The sequence below is a fragment of the Salmo salar genome, chromosome 13, assembly GCF_965601325.2.
Source record: "Salmo salar chromosome 13, fSalSal1, whole genome shotgun sequence".
NCBI lineage: Eukaryota > Metazoa > Chordata > Actinopteri > Salmoniformes > Salmonidae > Salmo > Salmo salar.
The window spans coordinates 94,659,118-94,681,860 of NC_138303.1; the positions used below are offsets into that span (position 1 = coordinate 94,659,118).

Genomic DNA, 22,743 nt, shown 5'->3' on the forward strand with positions numbered 1-22,743 from the left:
TGTGTGTGTGTGTGTGTGTGTGTGTGTGTGTGTGTGTGTGTGTGTGTGTGTGTGTGTGTGTGTGTGTGTGTGTGTGTGTGTGTCAATTTGTGTGACTCAACATGTGTGTGTGTGTATACATTAGCTTCTGGCAGGGTTCCTGTTAGTGAGCTGAGGATAAGCACTGTGTTCTGCGTTGTGCAAGAGTAATGCCTGATTAATCAAACACAGTGTTACAGCTTTAACTGCTGTCTGTCACTCCAGCATTCTGTTAGCAGAGAGATGAGGCTTTTCCGGGACGTCCTCAGGTGTGCTGTCAAGGTGCTGTCACCGCTTCATTGAGCCAGTGGTAGGAAGGGCTACAGGATATATAAATGGGATTAGATGGAGTGAGGGGAGAGGCTGAATATTTTGGTGATTTCAGTACTTAAGTAAGTAGTGGCTGTCTGTTAGAATGGTGCTGGCTGTGGAGGAATGTGAGGGTTTGAACTGTGGTAATGTGTTTGGCTAACAGTGGTCCAGTTAAAGACACAGACCAGCAGGTATAGATCATTGGAGGTAGGTTTAGTTCAAGACCTCTGAGGGGGTGACAGACAGAGGAGGGAGAGAAAGGAAGATGACAGAGGACAAAGGCAGGAGTGTGACTGGACACCCAGTCAGAGCGTGTGATTGCATTCTAGTTTTGTTCCATGAGATCACAGTAGTGGCAGCGGGAGACTTAGACTAGCAGCAGCTGTTGGGTCTGTCTCTGCTCTCTGGTTACAGGCTGGCACTGCCCACACATTTGGATGGGTAGAGAGGCACGTCGCAGAGTAGACCTTTTTGCAGCGCTAACACACTGAGGGTGGGCATGGGGTGTTTGTATAGACACAGCATGCTTGGCAGGAGAAGAGAGGGATGGGAAAGGAGGTGTGTCTTATGACCCCCCGGTCATAAGACACGACACACAGCTGGTTTCTCACAATGTACAGTATGATGTTTGTGCCTTGGTGGAAACATATTGGCAATGTAGTCGGTATTTTAATCACCATTTTAGTGTGAAAACCTGACAATAATAATCATTGACACATCCGAATACCCAGACTAGCCTACTACATACTTAAACTGTATACTATGTACTCATCGCCGCGTACTATTTAGCACATACCATTTAGTAAAAAGTATGCAGTATGCCGCAATGCAATAGCGGCTCTTGACTGGCTGAGTAGGTGGGGCGTGGCCGAGTGTGGGTGGATTTTTCCAAATTCAACAGACATGCATGGCATTAACCAGACTGATAGTAGCTCATTTCCAATTTGATTCATTTCTCTAAACACTGAATAGAATAGTAATGGAGTTATAGGCCTACTCAGGCTGGTTATAGGCAGACTATCACATTCGACCTATACCATAGCCCATCTATCCTATTTAAAAAGGGCTGAAGACAGAAACAGATCATTTGGTTCCATTTCAACATATTTATTAGTGAAACCAAAGTGCTGTAACATACAGTGCCTTCGGAAAGTATTCAGACCCATTGACTTTTTCCACATCTTGTTACGTTACAGCCTTATTCTTAAATGGATTAAATAAAAACATTTCTTCAGCAATCTACGCACAATACCCCATAATGACAAAGCGAAAACATGTTCCTAAGTATTCAGACCCTTTGCAATGAGACTCAAAATTGAGCTCAGGTGCATCCTGTTTCCATTGATCACCCTTGAGATGTTTCTACAACTTCTTTGGAGTCCACCTGTGGTAAATTAAATTGATTGGACATGTTTTGGAAAGGCACACACCTGTCTATATAAGGCCCCACAGTTGACAGTGCATGTCAGAGCAAAAACCAAGCCATGCGGTCGAAGGAATTGTCCGTAGAGCTCAGAGACAGGATTATGTCGAGGCACAGATCTGGGGAAGGGTACCAAAAAATGGCTGCAGCATTGAAGGTCCCCAAGAACACAGTGGCCTCCATCATTCTTAAATGGAAGAAGTTTGGAACCACCAAGACTCTTCCTAGAGCTGGCCGCCCGGTCAAACTAAGCAATCGGGGGAGAAGAGCCTTGGTCAGGGAGGTGACCAAGAACCCGATGGTCACTCTGACAGAGCTCCAGAGTTCCTCTGTGGAGATGGGAGAAACTTCCAGAAGGACAACAATCCCTGCCGCCACTCCTCAGTAAAAGGCACATGACGGCCCCCTTGGAGTTTGCCAAAAGGCGCTCAGGACCTCAGACTGGGGGCGATGGTTCACCTTCCAACAGGACAACGACCCTAAGCATACAGCAAAGACAATGCGGGAGTGGCTTCGGGACAAGTCTCTGTGAATGTCCTTGAGTGGCCCAGCCAGAGCCTGGACTTGAACCCGATCAAACATCTCTGGAGAGACCTGCAAATAGCTGTGCAGCAATGCTCCCCATCCAACCTGACAGAGCTTGAGAGGATCTGCAGAGAAGAATGGGAGAAACTTCCCAAATACAGGTGTGCCAAGCTTGTAGCATCATACCCAAGAAGAATCGAGGCTGTAATCGCTGCCAAAGGTTCTTCAACAAAGTACTGATTAAAGGGTCTGAATTCTTTCTGTTTTCAATTTTTTATAAATTTGCAAAAATGTTCAGCTGTTTTTGTTTTGTCATTATGGGCTATATACTTTTGGAGCTCACTGTAAATTACATCAAATAGCCTCGTACACACGGTAAAACTTTTCAAATGTTCAAATCAAAAGGCTATTGCACAAAAAAGAACATGGACAGTCGGGTGCATTGCAAATTCAGAACCGCTGGACAGCAACATAATAAACTAAAGCACTGATCATTGGGAACAAGATCAGAATGACTGCTAAGGCTTGATCCACAAATGAAATAATTAAATAGGTAGCTTACAAATCTAAAACAATCCATATGTTCAAAATCAAAAGGCCTGATTTAACATGACATCAATAACGCCACATCCTGAGTCCCCGGTGCCGACACGTTCAGAAATCAAAAGATGGTTTAGTATTTAGTTTAAAAGCTCTGACAAAGGCCAAGAGAACAATAATCACTTTTCATTGAGAAAACAGAAATCGGCTTTGGGTAATAAAAAAAATCGGAGGTAAAGACAGTTTTAGGTTGGATATTCGACGGATATTCGCCTGTAGTTTTCCCTACGTCCTCTAACAGCAGTTAGGGACGTCAACATAGTGACAAATCAAATTTTTCAAATTTTAATAGCTCTTTAACCATTACTCCTAAAACTTTCAAAACTGGTTGTAGCTAACCCGATGGCATAGACACAAATTGCACACACTTTTGTTTGTCGATTTACATCTCGCACTATTTTAAATTATTTATTTACATTTTTGAATTTCAATAGCTCATTGGTCATATGACCTACTGACATCAAACAAGGTTCAGAATGTCCACTGACTACCCTTCTATATTGCACACCATTTAGTTTGTCCATTTTCATCTCACATGATTTTACATAGATTTTTCCAAATGTAAAATTTCAATAGCTTCTTGGTCATGTGACCTACTGACTTCAAACAAGGTTCTGTCATATGCGTCGTAAGGGACAGACCAAGGCGCAGCGGGTATAGTGCTCATCTTCTTTCTTTTTATTAAGAGAGAACACTCAAACAAAATAAACAAACGATGAAACAGTTCCGTAAGGCACACGGCTATACAGAAAACAACCACCCACAAACCCAAAGGAAAAAAGGGCTGCCTAAGTATGGCTTCCAATCAGAGACAACGAAAGACACCTGCCTCTGATTGGAAACCATACTCGGCTACATATAGAAAACGAACATAGAAAATTAAAACTAGAACAAATCCCCTCTAAATAAACCAACCCCAAAAACAACACCCCCTGCCACGCCCTGACCATACTACAATGACAAATGACCCCTCTACTGGTCAGGACGTGAAAAGTTCAGAATGTCCACTCAGTGGGCCTACACAAGCATGCACACCCTTTAGTTTGTCCATTTTCATCTCACACGTTTTTACATACATTTTTCCAAATGTAACATTTCAATAGCTCCTTGGTCATGTGACCTACTGACTTCAAACAAGGAGCAGAATGTACACTGACTACCCTTCTATATTGCACACTCTTGCATGTGTACTGTAAAATCACGCTGTATAACGTACATTTTTCATAGTTTTAAATTTCAGTAGCTCCTTGGTCATGTCAATTACACACCTAAGAAGCATGCAGTGGATTTACACCCATATTGCATAACCTCTAGTCATGTATCTTCTATATTGTTGTACATTAATATTAGTTTGACAATTAGGGGGTTCAGTCCACTGTTGTGTTTACTCTTTTCTTTAATATTTATCTATAATAATTGGTAGTTCTAAGTACTTAATATCAACCATAAAGGAAAATGGCAAAGTACGAGAGTCATGTTATTAATTGTCCAAAGCAGGGATGGAGAGTGAGCTAGTAAGGTAGGCTGCAGTGGGTTTGCTGGTCAATACATACAGTATATATGCCTTGTTAGGGAGATTAAGTATCATACATAAGGTGTTATGTAGTCAAAAAAGTGTGTTATTGCTGACAATACTGTGTTTACGTGATGACACTTCTTCACTATTTACTTTAAAGTGACAGAATAAGGGCCATAAATATTCAAGTGTACGTCATCAGAAACATTCAACTCCAATTCCAGTTAACTCCATAATGATATTACATGTTCTTAGACTTGGTTAGGTGCACATCTAATGTACTTCTATGTTCATCCTTCATACTGTATGAATTCTTTTACATAATATGTTTAGAATTGTGATGAAAAAAATGCTTATTGTCATATTATGACTAGTATTTATTACCTCACCCACAAGCATTTGTGGGGCTGCAGAGTTTTAAACTCTGAATGATGGAGAAGGAAAGAGGACTTTTTGTCTGTAGACCTCACAACAGCAACCACCACCTCGCAATTGTTTCTTCGCCACAGAGCTGTGACCTGCAATATGCAAATGAAACACATTTAGAGGAGTTATTGTCCTCTTAAACATGAACTGAAAACAAACTATCACAGTCCTTTAACATTTGAAAAAAAACATTGTCACTTTGTGCTTGTATGTCATCTTTCCTGTCCTCTAGAGTCTCTACCTCATCTTCTGTCTCTCTGTCTCTGGAGTACTCTTCGTCACTTTGTGCTTGTATGTCATCTTTCCTGTCCTCTAGAGTCTCTGCCTCATCTTCTGTCTCTGGAGTAATGATGTAGTTGGTGTTGACTGATTTCTGGCCATCATCAATATTTCCCTTTCCATTGTCAACTTTATGTGCCGGTTTCATGACACGCTCTGTTTGTAATGTGTTGTTAACTCTGTCATTTTGTTGTTGTTGTATGTTTTCTGTATTGACATTAAATGTTAATTCATCACTATGTCGATGCCTTTATGTCACTCAGAAATACAAAAAGCTATCAGAATGTAAGTTGATCACTGCACAGAAACAAAACTGTAGTTTCAACGTGTAGTTGTGGTGTGAATGTTAAACATTTTGGTGTTACACAAAAGACATAGGAATTCATTTTTCCAGTTAGAAATAGTAGTCCATGCATCAAATAACTTATTTTCATCAGAAAAAGGAACCCTCAAATGCACTATAGCATTTTGTAAGTTGTCTGCAGGTGGCTTGTTGTGAATGCACTCAAATATCAAGTCATTATCAGGTTATGTAAACTGACAGTAGAAGGATTTGTCTTAATGTACAGTATATGAAAGTGATGCTATGAAAATTATTATTTCACATTATCAAGCTCACTCTGACTGACAAATCCCTGCCTATTACTGTGAATAAAAGAACATGTGAAACATTGTTTTTCACAAGGCCTACCTGTGCTCCTTCCTTTAAGCACCTCTGTTTGAACACCTCTCCTGTCCTTGATCCATACCACATACAGCCATTTGCGGATCTTTTCAGTGTCCATGTGAAAGATAGTTATTGCGAGGCTGGAACATTTGTTAACTTAAAGAAAATGTTTTAACACCCATGTAAAATGAAGGCTTGCAAAGCTTACAGATTTAAGTCTAATAGCATGAGATAAAAGTAGACTAACATCAGAGTGTGCGATATGAAGGCATAGTCAGTGGACATTCTGAACCTTGTTTGAAGTCATTAGGTCACATGACCAAGGAGCTATAGAAATTTGAAATGTGGAAAAATTCATGTCAAATCTTGTGAGATGAAAATGGACAAACTAAAGGGTGTGCAATGTGTAGGCCCACTGAGTGGACATTCTGAACCTTGTTTGAAGTCAATAGGTCACATGACCAAGGAGCTATTGAAATGTGAAATTTGGAAAAATTCATGTAAAATCTTGTGAGATGAAAATGGACAAACTAAAGGGTGTGCAATGTGTAGGCCCACTGAGTGGACATTCTGAACCTTGTTTGAAGTCAGTAGGTAACATGGCCAAGGAGCTATTGACATTCAAATGTTTGAAAAATGAATGTAAAAACGTGTTAAGTTGAAAATGGACAAAACAAAGGGCGTGCAATATAGAAGGGTAGTCAGTGGACATTCTGAACCTCGTTTGAGTTAAGTAGGTCACATGACCTAGGAGCTATTGAAATTCGAATGCAAAAAAAGTTTGTACTTTGTTTACACTCCCTAAATAATTCAAATAGGAATACCTAATGCTCCTCACATTTCCACATGTTTATTAGAATTAATGTCCAAATCATGAAAATAAGACCTGTGCAATGTTGTGCGTAATTTTTCAAACATGATGACACTTATTTGGAGTCTGTGGCTCAACTGATTTGAAAGCTATTGAGGTTTGAAAGCACGAATATCCAACTTGAAACTGTCTTTACCTCGGTTAAAAAAAACGTGTGTTTTCAAAGATATAGCCTACGATGCAATCAATACTCGTGATAATTTTAAGAACAAAAATGGCTTAAGCTACATTTGAACACCACCGCACAAGCTTCGCTATTCGTCATCTTCCCAATGAAGTAGCCTAGTTTTGTTTTGTTGTCTACTTGAAGAGAACTAGGCCCTATTACTTGCAACCCACATCTTCCAATGCATTGTTGAAAAGTGTGCATCGAATTCTACTAGAGACAAAATGATTAGACTATAACATCCTGGCATTTAAACCACACTCGTTTTTTTTAAAATTCACATACTATAACACATTTTTTCACATACTGAGAATGCGTCAAGCGCGATTGCGTGGTTTCCCGGTTATTCGTTGATTTTGGTAGCGCATGCCCATATCTAATTCATCAGCTGGTGTCAAAGCGGATGAGTATGACATCCAGGCATTTAAAGTATACTAGATTTGTCAAATGCCACAAACTATTAAACAAAAATGTCCGCATACTCAAACGGCCAACTATTTAGGACGCAAGTATGGGTATTCGGACACGGCCAGTGTTTTATCAGAAGAGGCAATTCCGCGGGAGCGGTAAATATGTTTGGGGGTCTCAGATTGTTCTGGCAATTCTCACATAGGATCGTCATTATACTCCTTATAGTGTTTTCTCAAATATCAAGTTTGTCTAGATTCTGAAATACTAATTTTCACATTAATTTAATCAACAACAAAAAAAACATGAATCTCTCAACTATGCTTTCTGTAACAATATTCTCTTCAAACACGTCACATTTCCAGAGTGGGCATTCTGGTACTTTTAATGATATGACCCACTTTATACATAAAAATGTACGTTATAGGTCATTAACCAATCACAGCCCTCCTATAGAATTGCACATTCAGCAAGTCACCAGCAGAAGGAGTTTTCTTTGAGTATATTGTTCCAAACAATAGGTATTCAAATGAACTAAATCAAAACGGGTTGTTTTGAGATATTAATATGTTTAGTAATGAATTATTCATGTGAAATTGTGTTTCAGAATCAAGACATACTCAATATGTTAGAGCATACTATTAGGAGTATAATGACAGCAAGGTGTTGTCTGTATCATGTACGGTTCACATATCATAGGGTCTTACAGGAGGCATGTATAGGTCTAAAAAGGGCCTACAATCGTTACTTTCATCATGATTTTCTTAAAAACATGCTTCCTCCCAATGAAGTTTACATGTGACAATTGCCAGAACAATTGGTGATACCAAAAATATTTTCTGTTCCTGTATGTTGAAAGGGATGCACAGGTTGACTCATAACCCGCAGTCACCACGGTTATATCCACGGGGTGGATGGGTTTAGGGTCATTAACCTGTTAGGGCTAGGGGGCAGTATTGACACGGCTGGATAAAAAACATACCCGATTTAATCTGGTTACCACTCCTACCCAGTAACTAGAATATGCATATACTTATTACATATGGATAGAAAACACCCTAAATTTTCTAAAACTGTTTGAATGGTGTCTGTGAGTATAACAGAACTCAAATGGCAGGTCAAAACCTGAGAGATTCCTTTACAGGAAGTGGCCTGTCTGACCATTTCTTGAACTTCTTTTCCATCTCTATCATTTACTAAGGATCTCTGCTCTAACGTGACACTTCCCACGTCGTCCATAGGCGCTCAGAGCCCGGGAAAAAACAGAATGTCGTCATTCCAGCCCCAGGCTGAAACACATTATCGCCTTTCTCAAGTGGCCGATCAAGGGACACTGGGCTTATGCGCGTGACCCCGACCGCCCCCGCCTTTGGGATTTTTTCCTCTGTTTGCCGAAAAGGAGATTCCCTGTCGGAATATTATCGCTTTTCTACGAGAAAAATGTCGTAAAAATTGATTTTAAACAGCGGTTGACATGCTTCGAAGTACGGTAATGGAATATTTAGAATTTTATTGTCACGAATTGCGCCATGCGCGTGACACTTCTTTACTATTTCGGATAGTGTCTGGAACGCACGAACAAAACGCCGCTATTCGGATATAACGATGGATTATTTTGGACCAAACCAACATTTGTTATTGAAGTAGCAGTCCTGGGTGTGCATTCTGATGAAGACAACAAAAGGTAATCAAACTTTTATAATAGTAAATATGATTATGGTGAGTGCTAAACTTGCCGGGTGTCTAAATAGCGAGCCCGTGATGCCTGGGCTATGTACTTAGAATATTGCAAAATGTGCTTTCACCAAAAAGCTATTTTAAAATCGGACATATCGAGTGCATAGAGGAGGTCTGTATCTATAATTCTTAAAATAATTGTTATGCTTTTTGTGAACGTTTATCGTGAGTAATTTAGTAAAATGTTAGCGAATTCCCCGGAAGTTTGCGGGGGGTATGCTAGTTCTGAACGTCACATGCTAATGTAAAAAGCTGGTTTTTGATATAAATATGAACTTGATTGAACAAAACATGCATGTATTGTATAACATAATGTCCTAGGGTTGTCATCTGATGAAGATCATCAAAGGTGAGTGCTGCATTTAGCTGTCTTCTGGGTTTTGGTGACATTATATGCTGGCTTGAAAAATGGGTGTCTGATTATTTCTGGCTTGGTACTCTGCTGACATAATCTAATGTTTTGCTTTCGTTGTAAAGCCTTTTTGAAATCGGACAGTGTGGTTAGATTAACGAGAGTCTTGTCTTTAAATGGCTGTAAAATAGTCATATGTTTGAGAAATTGAAGTAATAGGATTTTTAAGGTTTTGAAAATCGCGCCACAAGCTGGCAGTGGCTGTTACGTAGGTGGAACGCAAGCGTCCCACCTAGCCCATAGAGGAAATATTGTGTGCATGAAGGGCGGCGGGTTGAATAAATAGAAAACAATACCTTTAACATCCATAAATCCAGTGGTCACCAACCTTTTCTGAGTCAAGATCCCTTTTCGCAGTCAAAAAGCAAGCTGAGGGTCATGCTGCTATCAAGACAACTGGGAATTCGGAAAAAACGAGATCAAATCATGACGTCAGTGATCTTCTGGTTGAATAAATAGAAAACAATACCTTTAACATCCATAAATCCAGTGGTCACCAACCTTTTCTGAGTCAAGATCCCTTTTCGCAGTCAAAAAGCAAGCTGAGGGTCATGCTGCTATCAAGACAACTGGGAATTCGGAAAAAACGAGATCAAATCATGACGTCAGTGATCTTCTGGTTGAATAAAGAGAAAACAATACCTTTAACATCCATAAATGTAGCCCAGTGGTCACCAACCTTTTCTGAGTCAAGATCCCTTTCGCGGTCAAAAAGCAAGCTGAGGGTCATGCTGCTGTCAAGACAACTGGGAATTCGGAAAAAACAAGATCAAATCATGACGTCAGTGATCTTCTGGTCGGAAAGTTAGAGCTCTAGAAAGAATTCTGAGATGGGTGACGTTTCAAAACGATTTTTCACAGTTGGCTCTCTTTTTTTTCTGAGTTCCCAGTTGCCTGGGAATGCGGCATTAGTCTCAGTGGAGGGAGGGAAGGCGCAGGAGAGGGTCCGCCTCTCACGGTCCCTGCTCTCTCCTTCCTTTCCTCTGGTGAGACTTACCAGAGTTAGGGGAGTGGGACACAGTGTTCCACCTGATGGTGAAACTCAAGTCGCACCGCATCTGCCTCATACACAAATTCATGTTGTTCTTTCATTCAGCATCTTAAGAGAATGTGAATGCTCAGTTAGATACCATGTGTAGAGGTGCTATCTTTATCAGCATTATAAAAGCTGATAGTATTTCAACCACATAAAATATGCATCCAAGCTCAACTGAAATCTTATCAGAAACATGTTGGGTCGTTTTCACAACTTTCTATTTCCATACAAACAGTCAAACTGATGTAATTTGGAAATTTTGCACAAAACATTGTTCCCGTACAAACAGCTGACCCTTGCCCCACTAGTGTATATGTTGTGTGATCTGCACCTGAGGTTTACTGTACCCAAGGGGACCAGACCTGCCAGCTGCCTGCCACTTGCCACCTGTGCCCACCTAGCCTTACATCCTGCCCATATGGTTTGGTCTGATATCTAAGTCACACAGACTCCATGTGATGCCTACAGGAACATTGCATTCCCTTACAGCTTGGTAATCTGTTATGTAGCCTGGGTTGGGTTAGATTTTCCTTTTTTTTCTGTTTACTTTCCCCTATGTCCAGTACGTGTTGCGGCAGACCTATTCTTATTAACAGAACAGCTGAATATGCTATGCAATCTATACTGCGATTTTGTCATGACGTACTCCAATCACCAAAAGCATCCACTTCGAATCTGCTCCGTGATAGGTCAAGTAATGGTAGAAGACGCATGACCAGAGATCTGTCTGAAGTAGACTAGCTCACTACAGCGTTCACACACCTTGTATCCATGTGTGTCCACATCACCACATGTCCTCTTACCCTATCTCTTTGTGCTACTTTCATAAAGTCTGCAGTTTGATGTTATCGGTACACATGGCAGTATTCAGTGCCAGCAGTTTCCTTTGACATCTGGGGAAATGATTGTAAGGTACGGAGTGAGGAGAACTTTGGTCCATTTGTTTCCAGAATGAACCTGGACAATGTGTTTAGCATTTGTAACAGTGCCCACTACCTTCTTACAACCTGCTTCTCCTCCTCACTCACACAGATATGTCATCTTATTTCCTAATGACCAAAATATTTTAGCTGAAACACTAGTCAAACTACTCTCACACCAGCCATTATAACAGTAAACTAATCCTAAGTAAACACACCCATTCTACACAGGTAGGAAGAGTATGTGTATTATCCTCTAATGATGTATATAGTGACCGTTCAAACGCAGGCATAGCAGGACACTGTGGTCTCTTCATGTTGTGTTATATTGTAGTGCAGCAGGCATGGTGATATATAGAAATGAATGAGACACTCATGCCAGCCAGTTTCCAGCCCTCACAGCCAACTGTTAAGAGTGCAAAAAAACAACAGAACACAATTATTCAGTGGAATTCAACGCGCTGCCATGGAATCAGAGTGGGTTTTATGAGTATACACAAGTGGTGCCTGGAGTGGAGAGGAAAGTACCCTTCCAAAACCAGAGGTAAAAAGAGGTGAACTTCAATGGAGAGGTGTCAGTCAGAACTATATTAGGATGACATCACACTGATAAGTGGTGCTCTATTAAGAGTGGTATATATTGTCAAGGGAGTCTGGACATTGAATTTTATATAAAATGCTTGCCGAATTTTGATTGTTGATTGATATTGATCAGAGTTTTACAGAAAGCAAACATGAAACTTAACTGGTTTTAACTTACAGCACCACCTAGCTCAATGCCTTTACAAAAATATAACAATGTGTGTGTGAACATTATATGTTTTCTTAATAACTATCTAGATGCCTTTACAAAACAATAACATTGTCTGTCTCATAGCATGACAATGGTCTTCAAAAAAGTAAGTGAAAGTTTGCATGACGTATAGCCTGACATGAAGAATGCATGTGAACACAATAGAGGCAGTGTTAAGAGAGTGGTGAGATGGTTGTGAGGTAATCTGATAACAAAAATATGAAAATGTAATGAATTGAAGGTTATTTGTTGATTTAAGAATGGAAATGTACAGATTTTAAGGCTGTGTCATTAGATTTGGGATGGGGTGGGGTTGGCAGAAATTCGAGAGAAAAAAGTTGGGTTCCCCAAAAAATTCTGGCTGAAAAAATGGGGTCCCCGCTAAAAAATATGATAACCACTGGTCTAGAGAGACTATATGAATCCAGGTTCCAACTGTAAGGCTGTGAGAGTACTTAACGTTGCTTGTTGTAGCCTTTCCCATATATTGTGCGTCCTGTGTATAGTAACTCTTAGCCAATACACCAGTCTCTGTCGTGTTTTAATGACTCAAGATGTTTGAATACCCGAGATAATCAAATGTCTTAATACCTGAGCAATCAAATCAGGGGATGTAATCACTCCAAGCTCATGTGATTTGTTCATCTCTTGTGACAGACTTGTATTGCACGAGAGTCTAGATTTGATCTTAGATTTGAATGCATTAGATTTAATATAGTCTATCAAGAGTACTGTATTGCTCCAAGAATATCTAAATCACTTGTATTTCATGAAAGCTCAGTGTATAACCATCAAGGATTATTGCGAAATAGCCTACAATGACTTTCTCAGGCTTTTAAGAGGGAGACAAATTAAGTGAAAGCTACACCACCTGCATTACTCTAGAGTCAGTTTCAGTATATCTGAAATAATTCTACGGTATTCATTTAATCCAGAGAATGTAAAATATCATGATACTGTATTCTGATTGATGGTTGGGATAGTATACAGCTTGTCAACACTGAGGATCAGCTAATAGTCTGTAAAGAGGGACAGGTAGCCTAGCGGTTAGAGCGTTGGACCAGTAACCGAAAGGTCACTGTTTCGAATACCCGAGCCGGTAAGGTGAAAAATCTGTAGACGTTTCCTTGAGCAAGGCACTTAACCCTAATTTGTTGCTTCAGGGGCGCTGTACTACTATGGCTGACCCTGTATTTACACATCCAGTAATGGCACCGAAGGGCTGCCGTTTTACGGGCTCCTAACCAACTGTGCTATTTTGTTCGTTTTTTTTCCGCATTGTTTTAACTCATTTTGTGCATGATGTTGCTGCTATCGTCTCTTATGACCGAAAAGAGATTCTGGACATCAGAAAAGCGATTACTCACCTCGAACTGGATAAAGAATTTTTCGACGCAAAGGATATGCTGCTTTGTCAAGACAAGGCCCAAATCCCAGTCATCTGCGTGAAGAAAAGACTGAAAAAAGGGGGGAGGAGGGCGGGGTGCCCACTACCCTCCGTATTATTGGTGTAACGCCCTGGCCATAGAGAGGGTTTTTTTGTTCTTTATTTTGGTTAGGCCAGGGTGTTACATTGGGTGGGCGTTCTATGTTCCTTTTTCTATGTTTTTGTATTTCTTTGTTTTGGGCCGTGTAGAGTTCCTAATCAGAGGCAGCTGTCCATCGTTGTCTCTGATTAGGAATCATACTTAGGCAGCCTGTTTCCTTTGGGGTTTTGTGGGTAGTTGTTTCTGTTGTGTGGTTTGCACCGACAGAACTGTTGGCTTTCGGTTTCCCTGTTTGTTTTCTGGAAGTGTATCATTAAAAATCATTATGACCACTTACCACGCTGCATCTTGGTCCCCTCTTCCAGACGATCGTTACAATTGGCCAACGTGCAATCATTGAAAAACAAACTGGACGATCTACGAATAAGACTATCCTACAAACGGGACATTAAAAACTGTAATATCTTATGTTTCACCGAGACTTAGCTAAACGACGACATAGATAATATGGCTTCTCCGTGCATTGACAGGACAGAGCAGCTACGTCTGGTAAGACGAGAGGCGGGTGTGTGTGTCTAGTTGTCAATAACTGCTGGTGCACTATGTCTAATATAATATTAAAGAAGTCTCTCGAGGTATTGCTTGCCTGAGGTAGAATACCTCATGATAAGCTGTAGACCACACTATCTACCAAGAGAGTTCTCATCTATATTATTCGTAGCCGTCTATTTACCACCACAAACCGATGCTGGCACTAAGACCGTACTCAACGAGCTGTATACCACCATAAGCAAACAAGAAAATGCTCATCCAGAAGTGGCGCTCCTAGTGGCTGGGGACTTTAATGCATGCAAACTTAAATCCGTTTTACCACATTTTTACCAGCATGTCACGTACAAACAGAGGGGGAAAAAAACTCCAGACCACCTTTACTCACAGGGACGCATATAAAGTTCTCCCTCGCCCCCCATTTGGCAAATCTGAACATAATTCTATCCTCCTTATTTCCTGCTTACAAGCAAAAACTAAGGCAGGAAGTACCAGTGACTCGCACACTGTGGAAGTGGTCAGATGACGTGGATGCTACGCTACAGGACGATTTTGCTAGCACAGACTGGAATATGTTCTGGGATTCATCCAATGACATTGAGGAGTATATCACCTCAGTAACCGACTTCATCAATAAATGCATCAACGACGTCATCCCTAAAGAGATTTCCCAACCAGAAGTCATGGATTACAGGCAACATCTGCACCGAGCTAAAGGCTAGAGCTGCCGCTTTCAAGGAGCGGGGCACTAATCCGGACACTTATAAAAATTCCACTATGCCCTCAGACAAACCAACAAACAGGCAAACCATTTACATTTAAATTTACGTCATTTAGCAGACGCTCTTATCCAGAGCGACTTACAAATTGGTGCATTCACCTTATGAGCATCAATACAGGATTAAGATTGAATCCTACTACACCGGCTGTGACGCTCGTCGGATGCGGCAGGGCTTGAAAACTATTATGGACTACAAAGGGTAAACCAGCCGCGAGCTGCCCAGTGATGCGAGCCTACCAGACGAGCTAAATGCCTTTTATGCTTGCTTGGAGTCAAGCAACACTGAAGCATGCATGAGAGCACAAGCTGTTCTGGACGACTGTGTGATCACGCACTTCGTAGCCGATGTGAGCAAGACCTTAAAACATTCACAAAGCCGCGGGGCCAGACGTATTATCAGGACGTACACTCAAAGCATCCGCGGACCAACTGGCAAGTGTCTTCACTGACAATTTAAACCTCTCCCTGATCAAGTCTGTAATACCTACATGTTTCAAGCAGACCACAGGCCTAAATGATTACCGCCCCGTAGCACTCACGTCGGCAGCCATGAAGTGGTGTTGTTACACGTGGTCTGCCACTGCAAGGACGATCAGCTGTCTGTCCTGTCTCCCTGTAGCGCTGTCTTAGGCGTCTCACAGTACGGACATTGCAATTTATTGCCCTGGCCACATCTGCAGTCCTCATGCCTCCTTGCAGCATGCCTAAGGCCCGTTCACGCAGATGAGCATGGACCCTGGGCATATTTATTTTGGTGTTTTTCAGAGTCTGTAGAAAGGCCTCTTTAGTGTCCTAAGTTTTCATAATTGTGACCTTAATTGCCTACCATCTGTAAGCTGTTAGTGTGTTAACGACTGTTCCACAGGTGCATGTTCATTAATTGTTTATGGTTCATTGAACAAGCATGGGAAACAGTGTTTAAACCCTTTACAATGAAGATATGTGAAGTTATTTGGATTTTTACGAATTATCTTTGAAAGACAGGGTCCTGAAAAAGGGACGTAACTTTCTTTTTGCTGAGTTTATATGTTTTTGCTGTTTGTTCTTTGTTTTTGGCCCAAAAAGATAGGGGAAGTGGTTTACCAATACATCTTCGTTCTGGAAAGATAACTCATGTTGTTTGTTTAGTGTTTCCCAATTTTCCCAGAAGTGGTTAGAGTATGGATTCTTAAATTACACTGAGCTGATTACACTGAGCTGAGTTTATATACACAGTACCAGTCAAAAGTCTGAACACACTTACTCATTACAGGGTTTTTCTTTATTTCTTTTAACTATTTTCCACATTGTAGAATAATAGTGAAGACATCAAAACTATGAAATAACGCATATGGAATCATGTAGTAACCAAAAAAGTGTTAAACAAATTGAGATTGAGATTCTTCAAAGTAGCCACCCTTTGCCTGATAACAGCTTTGCACACTCTTTGCATTCTCAAAACTAGCTTCATGAGGTAATCACCTGGAATGCATTTAAATTAACAGGTGTGCCTTGTTAAAAGTTAATTTGTGGAATTTCTTTCCTTCTTAATGTGTTTGAGCCAATCAGTTGTGTTGTGACAAGGTAGGGGTGGTATACAGAAGATAGTCCTATTTGGTAAAAGACCACCTCCATACTATTGCAAGAACAGCTCAAATAAGCAAAGAGAAACAACAGTCCATCATTACATTAAGACATTAAGGTCAGTTAATGCGGACAATTTCAAGACCTGCAGTCGCAAAAACCATCAAGCGCTATGATGAAACTGGCTCTCATGAGGACCGCCACAGGAAAGGAAGATCCAGAGGATAAGTTCATTAGAGCTACTAGCCTCAGAAATTGCAGCCCAAATAAATGCTTCACAGAGTTCAAGTAACAGACACATCTCAACATCAACGGTTTAGAGGAGACGGTGTGAATCAGGCCTTCATGGTCTCGAATATATACACCAGTGTGTGTATGTACTGTGTATATACACTCTGCTTCACAGAGTTCAAGTAACAGACACATCTCAACATCAACTGTTTAGAGGAGACTGTGAATCAGGCCTTCGTGGTTGAATATATATATACACACTCAATGTACACATATATATACATACACTCAATGTTGAGATGTTGAGATGTGTGGCAGAGTCGGTTGAAGTCGGAAGATTACAGTTGAAGTCGGAAGATTACATACACCTTAGCCAAATACATTTAAACTCAGTTTTTCACAATTCCTGACATTTAATCCAAGTAAAAATTCCCTGTCTTAGGTCAGTTAGGATCAGCACTTTATTTAAAAAATGTGAAATGTCAGAATAATATTAGGGAGAATGATTTATTTCTGCTTTTATTTCTTTCATCACATTCCCAGTGGGTCAGAAGTTTACATACACTCAATTAGTATTTGGTAGCATTGCCTTTAAATTGTTTAACTTGGGTCAAACGTTTCAGGTAGCTTTCCACAAGCTTCCCACAATAAGTTGGGTGAATTTTGGCCCATTCCTCCTGATAGAGCTGGTGTAACTGAGTCAGGTTTGTTGGCCTCCTTGCTCGCACACGCATTTTCAATTCTGCCCACAAATGTTCTATAGGATTGAGGTCAGGGCTTTGTGATGGCCACTCCAATACCTTGACTTTGTTGTCCTTAAGCCATTTTGCCACAACTTTGGAAGTATGCTTGGGGTCATTGTCCATTTGGAAGACCCATTTGAAACCAAGCTTTAGCTTCCTGACTCATGTCTTGAGATGTGGCTTCAATATATCCACATCATTTTCTTTCCTCATGATGCCATCTATTGTGTGAAGTGCACCAGTCCCTCCTGCAGCAAAGCACCCCCACAACATGGCACCCCCGTGCTTCACGATGGGATGGTGTTCTTCAGCTTGCAAGCCTCCCACTTTTTCCTCCAAACAAATTGATGGTCATTATGGCCAAACAGTTTTATTTTTGTTTCATCAGACCAGAGGACATTTCTCCAAAAAGTACGATCTTTGTCTTCATGTGCAGTTTTATTACTTTTTTATGGAGGTTTTGGAGCAGTGGCTTCTTCCTTGCTGAGCGGCCTTTCAGGTTATGTCAATGTAGGACTCGTTTACTGTGGATATAGATACTTTTGTACCCTTTTTCCTCCAGCATCTTCACAAGGTCCTTTGCTGTTGTTCTAGGATTGATTTGCACTTTTCGCACCAAAGTACATTCATCTCTAGGAGAGAGAACGTGTCTCCTTCCTGAGCGGTATGACGGCTGCGTGGTCCCATGGTGTTTATACTTGCGTACTATTGTTTGTTCAGATGAACGTGGTACCTTCAGGCTTTTGGAAATTGCTCCCAAGGATGAACCAGACTTTGGAGGTCTACAATTGTTTTTCTGAGGTCTTGGCTGATTTCTTCTGATTTTCCAATGATGTCAAGCAAATAGGCACTGAGTTTGAAGGTAGGCCTTGAAATACATTCACAGGTACACCTCCAATTGACTCAAATGATGTCAATTAGCCTATCAGAAGCTTCTAAAGCCATTAATACATTTTCTGGAATTTTCCAAACTGTTTAAAGCCACAGTCAACTTAGTGTATGTAAACTTCTGACCCACTGGAATTGTGATACAGTGAATTATAAGTGAAATAATCTGTCTGTAAACAATTCTTGGAAAAATGCCTTGTGTCATGCGCAAAGTAGATGTCCTAACCGACTTGCCAAAACTATAGTTTGTTAACAAGAAATTTGTGGAGTGGTTGAAAAACGAGTTTTAATGACTCCAACCTAAGTGTATGTAAACTTCCGACTTCAACTGTGTATATATATATATATATATATATATATATATATATATATATATATATATATATATATACACACACAATTTTCTACATTGCAGAATAATAGTGAAGACATAAACTATGAATTAACACATATGGAATCATGTAGTTACCAAAAAAGTGTTAAACAAATCAAAATATATTTTAGATTGTTCAAAGTAGCCACCCTTGGCCTTGATGACAGCTTTGCACACTCTTGGCATTATCTCAACCAGCTTCACCTTCAATGCCTTTCCAAGGGTGTAGGGTGGGCATTCTATGTCATTATATTTCTATGTTTTGGCCAGGTATGGTTTCCAATCAGAGGCAGCTGTCTATCGTTGTCTCTGATTGGGAATCCTACTTAGGCAGCCTTTTCCCACCTGTGTTTGTGGGTAGTTGTTTTCCGTTTAGTTGTCTGTTGCCTGACGGAACTGGTTTGCTTTTGTTTTGTTTCTTTGTTTAAGTGTTTCGTTATATGAATAAATATGAGCACTTACCACGCTGCGTTTTGGTCCCCTTCTCATTACGACGAAAGCCATTACACTGGAGGTGTTTTTGGTCATTTTCCTGTTGAAAAACAAATTATAGTCCCACTAAGTGCAAACCAGATGGGAGGGTGTGTCGCTGCAGAATGCTGTGGTAGCCTTGCTGGTTAAGTGTGCCTTGAATTCTAAATAAATCACTGACAGTGTCACCAGCAAAGCACCCCCACATCATCACACCTCCTCCTCCATGCTTCATGGTGGGAACCACACATGCGGAAATCATCCGTTTACCTACTCTGCGTCTCACAAAGACACGGCTGTTGGAAACAAAAATCTCAAATTTGGACTCATCAGACCAAAGGACAGATTTCCACCGGTCTAATGTCCATTGCTTGGGTTTCTTGGCCCAAGCAAGTCTCTTCTTATTATTTTTGTCTTTTAGTTGTGGTTTCTTTGCAGCAATTTGACCATTAAGGCCTGATTCACGCAGTCTCCTCTGAACAATTGATGTTGAGATGTGTCTGTTACTTGAACTCTGTAAAGCATTTATTTGGGTTGCAATTTCTGAGGCTGGTAACTAATGAGTAGAGGTAACCCTGTGTCTTCCTTCCTGTGGTGGTCCTCATGATAGCCAGTTTCATCATAGCGCTTGATAGTTTTTGTGACTGCACTTGAAAAAACTTTAAAAGTTCTTGAAATGTTCCGTAGTGACTGGCCTTAATGTCTTAAAGTAATGACAGACTGTCATTTATCTTTTCTTAATTGAGTTGTTCTTGCCATAATATGGACTTGCTATTTTACCAAATAGGGCTATCTCTGTATACCACCCCTACATTGTCACAACACAACTGATTGGCTCAAACGCATTAAGACAGAAAGAAATTCCACAAATTAACTTTTAACAAGGCACACTTTTTAATTGAAATGCATTCCAGGTGACTACCTCATGAAGCTGGTTGAGAGAATACCAAGAGTGTGCAAAGCTCTCATCAAGGCAAAGGGTGGCTACTTTGTTGAATCTCAGATATAAAATATATTTTGATTTGTTTAACACTTTTTTGCTTACTACATGATTGTGTTATTTCATAGTTTTGATGCCTTCAATATTATTCTACAATGTGGAAAATAGTAAAAATTAAGAAAAACCCTTGAATGAGTAGCTGTGTCCCATCTTATGACTGGTGCTGTATATATATGCTTCGCTTTCTTAATGAATCAGAAAATCAACATTTCTTGTTGTTCATCAAAGCTTCCTGGCTAACTCATTGATCCTGTTCAGTAGTATACCCCTCAGAGCTGCATTTGGACATTGTTTTCTTAGCAGACACACAGGAGAGTAGGTGTCTGTTTTTCCACCATGTGTTCTGTCAGAGTGGAGGGCTGGATCAGTGGAGGGTGGGACAGATGTGAGTGTGGTACTGTGGATATGTGTTTATAGACTTTAGCCTGTTGACTTCATTGTGTTTCAAACGTAGATCAAACTATGTGAATCTATATAGTCTTATATTGGAAGTTATTCATGTGATTAACACAAACTGTACATTACACATTTTATCAATCTACATAATTGCATCTTAAGCCTTATAACTCCAGAGCAGAGAGAGAGAGTGAGTTGTACAGTAATACATCTTGTCTTTTCCACTGGGCTGGGGCAAGACCCAAACTGAGCATTTCTCCTAATTAAGGAATGCAGCGTCTGATTGACAAATGAGCCATTAGTCAGCCAGCAGACCAGACACAGGGTTTCCCTGCCAGGATTACAGGGCCCACAGGCTTCCCTTCGCAGAAGACACTGCAACAGATGGTTTAACACTCAGACACGATCCTCAGAGCAGGCTGGAAAAGAGGGTGAGGTGGTTAAAACATCACCTGTTTTTACAAGGCCTATGGACCAGTCTCACCCACAACAGTGGTAACAACGGAGAAATAACAAGTGGAAATACAGGACATGAGTCGGCAAAGAATTGTTCAGTCAAGATTGTGATTAAATAACGTATGTTTGTGTGCTGTTGGGTTTGTCATTACACAGCTGGATAAAAGTGGGCAGTGTGTTTGTTGATGTTGTGTTGTCCTCCAATGGGTTAGTTGGTGCTGCTGGGTTCAGGAAGAGTTCAGTAGAACAGCAGATGGGCAATTCAACGGTAACAGAGTGACACTGAGACAAAATCCAATGATTGCAAAGTTAAACAAACCATACAACTTTATGGACAAGGACTACTTTTAAAGGCCCAATGCAGCCATTTTTATATCAGTATCAAATCATTTCTGGGTAACAATTAAGTACCTTACTGTAATAGATTTCCATTAAAATGGGAAAAAATTGTTTTTAGGAAAACCTCTTTCTCAAGCAAAAATTTAGCTAGGACTGTCTGGGAGTGTTCTGAGTGGGTAGTGGAAAACTGAAAACTAGCTGTTATTTGCAGAGAGGTTTGGAACTCTCTTTGTTATTAGTCTATTAACAAATTTACAGCATGGTGATGTCACCATGGAAAGCCAAATCTCCCGCCCACGCAGACCTGCTGATTGGAATGTCCTGTGTATATTCTATTTTCAACCAGCAACTACCAGGTAATAACACGGATAAAAAAATCTCACACTTTTGCAGTGTTAGTTTCGTCAGCTGTTATATAATATCATATAAAACACAGGAAAAAGGAGTTTTCATGCAATGGGCCTTTAACAATTTCCACAGAAAATTTGCAAAAACACATTTACTTGAAGAACAGTGCAGATGCTAAGTTTGTGCTTTTTGTGACATCATTCTGTTACCAAACTTTGCATCGGCACTGTTCTTTAAGTAAATGTGCTTCTGAGGCTGGGTCCATATCTGTGTCACTATCTAATGAGTTTGGCTGGGGCTCCCATTTTGCAGAGGAACCAGGAGAACATTCTGCTCTGCTGAGAGAGAGGGAGAGAGCCTGGGGAGTGTCAGGAAGGACTATGACCTCCCTCAGTCTCAGTGGGATATAGAGAGGCGCTGTGCCATGTGTGTGTGTGTCCTCACTCAGACAGAAACAACATGGCCACCCATCATTCAAACAGAAATTATGAGTGAGTGTGTGTTATGCGTAATCTGTATGTGGTCACGCAGGTGAGCTGTGTGTGACGTTCCAGTCGTTGCCCTGTGAGGAGGACAGGGTGACAAGTGCACGTCAGAGGTTGAGTGACATTTACTGACTGTGACTTCAACTAGAGAAAAGGAGAGAATGATGAAGAGAGAGGATGTGCTTCTGCTTGCCCGTTGGGTTCTAGTCCAGGTCACTGTAAAGCACATTGTGACAGATGTTGATTTGAAAAGGTGTTTGTATATAAAATGTGATGAATTAGTTGATGGATTGATTGATGGCTGGAAGAGGAAAGAGAACAAGCCCAGAACACCTCTCCCCCTCACCTTACATTTCTACCGGTGTTGTGATACAATGTGTCTGCAGCCAAAGCAACAACAGCTGTGTGAATCCAGTACTGTGTGTGACTGTGGAAACAGGCTAACATCTTATGGCACAATAATATTTTAGCAAGTGACAGTCATGTGTAGCGCAGGCTAAAAATACTTCTCCTTTTCCATCTCT

At 40.6% G+C, this 22,743-nt stretch overlaps 1 protein-coding gene across 4 annotated transcripts in view; it reads left to right on the forward strand.

Annotated features, from left to right (window-relative positions):
• Positions 1 to 22,743, forward strand: part of LOC106568184 (bone morphogenetic protein receptor type-1B) — a 188,931-nt gene that overhangs the window by 32,799 nt on the left and 133,389 nt on the right. The gene's annotated exons all lie outside the window — the stretch shown is intronic.